A 1,641-nucleotide genomic window follows, 5' to 3' on the forward strand; every position below is an offset into this window, starting at 1 on the left:
AAGATTTCTCTCCAAATCTGTGATTCTGCGTCCATTCTAAGGGATTTGAAGTAAGGTTATTTAAGTTTGAAGCTAGATTTACCGTTCGTTTCTCTTTTTCTTCTCTTTCTCATAGAAGTTAATGGTGTTCTTAGGAGAAACTCCTTTCTAAAGCCAAATCTTCGGTGAATCTTGCGATAAAACAAGTAATATTCAGTATATTTAGAGTGAATCACCGTTCTAAGGTAAGGGGAGCTTATTTTAGCATATGAACTATATTTTGAATGATTGGATATGCTATTACAAGAAGTTTTGACATGATTTTGTTAGATCTTTTGAATAAAAGCTATTTTCTAAGATGTAACTGCTGTTAATTGATTTAAAATGCTAAGATTTTGGTTGATCTATTATAAATCTATCTTAGCTGAGCTATTAAAATAATTTTAGCGGTGTTGCATCATGTTGAGATATATGTTTTGCATCATTATAGAGTCGAGTTACATGTTTAAGTGGGTAGACGTGTAACGGTAAGTTCATACTGAGCTGTTGTGTTGTGCTGTCTAGATCCAGATACTGGAATGGGTCGCTCCCGGGCTAGCTTGGTTCTTTCTGGATTACTTAAGCTGTGAAACTAGTTGGAAACTATTTTCATGTTGTGCATTAGATAGGCTAGTAATGCATGGGGCTATTGCTATGAATAATGTTTTGCTCTATATATATAATTTTATTTTATTTTTGTAAGCTCACCCTTGAATTCCTGTCTATGTCGTTGTGTGCATGTGTACTGCGATGATCGTACAGTGGTATGTGAGCAGATGTAGCAAGTGTTGCATCTACTTCACAGGCTGAGGGGCCAGTGGAGAAATGTTAGAAGCTGAAGTTGAGTAATTTTGCATCAAATTTTTTTTTTCTTATATTTTGAGACCTCATGTAGAGGGAGCTACGTAGTATAATTTTGTGTATTTTGAATATTATGAACTAAATGTAATATTATGTTGCTCTATTGGATATTTGTTGTAAGAAACTTTGTTTTATTTTGAATGAGAAGTGAATTTTATACTTATATTCTCTATTATTTATCTATCTTAAATAAGTATGTGATGTAGAAATAATGTTCTCGGTTCCTTATAAAAGGGGTCGTGACAAAAACAACACAAAAGATGCACAGACTTTTTATTATATTTATTTCTCTGAGTTATAAATTGAGTAAAGCTTGTTAGTTCTTAAGAGTCTTGTACATTCAGACAAGAAGAGTCTGTTGTATCCTGGAGAATTTTTTACTACATCGAAATAATCTTTAAGGGTAGTGTTCTATACGCGTCAGACTAAATTATTGATCAATTACTTCGGGTCATTTTGACAACAAAAAGAAGGAACCATAGGCTTGAAAGCTACAAAAAACATGAAGCAGAGGAATAAGTGAAAGAAAATTAACTTTAAATTAATAAATTATATTAACTCCACAAGATAGACAACATGTGAGAACAATGAAATGTCATGAAGCAAGCAAATACGAGAAACAATGACATAACATAGAGAAGGCAAAGACATTGGAGCCCAAAAGAGGAAATTACAAAATTCATAAGTGTTACCAATTATCCAAATTTTTGAGGTATAAAGCTACATATAAGCACAAACCTCCTTCTCCCATTGAATGCCTTA

Source organism: Abrus precatorius, unplaced genomic scaffold (genome assembly GCF_003935025.1).
Source record: "Abrus precatorius isolate BTA unplaced genomic scaffold, Abrus_2018 Scaffold9, whole genome shotgun sequence".
In the NCBI taxonomy this organism is placed as follows: Eukaryota; Viridiplantae; Streptophyta; class Magnoliopsida; order Fabales; family Fabaceae; genus Abrus; species Abrus precatorius.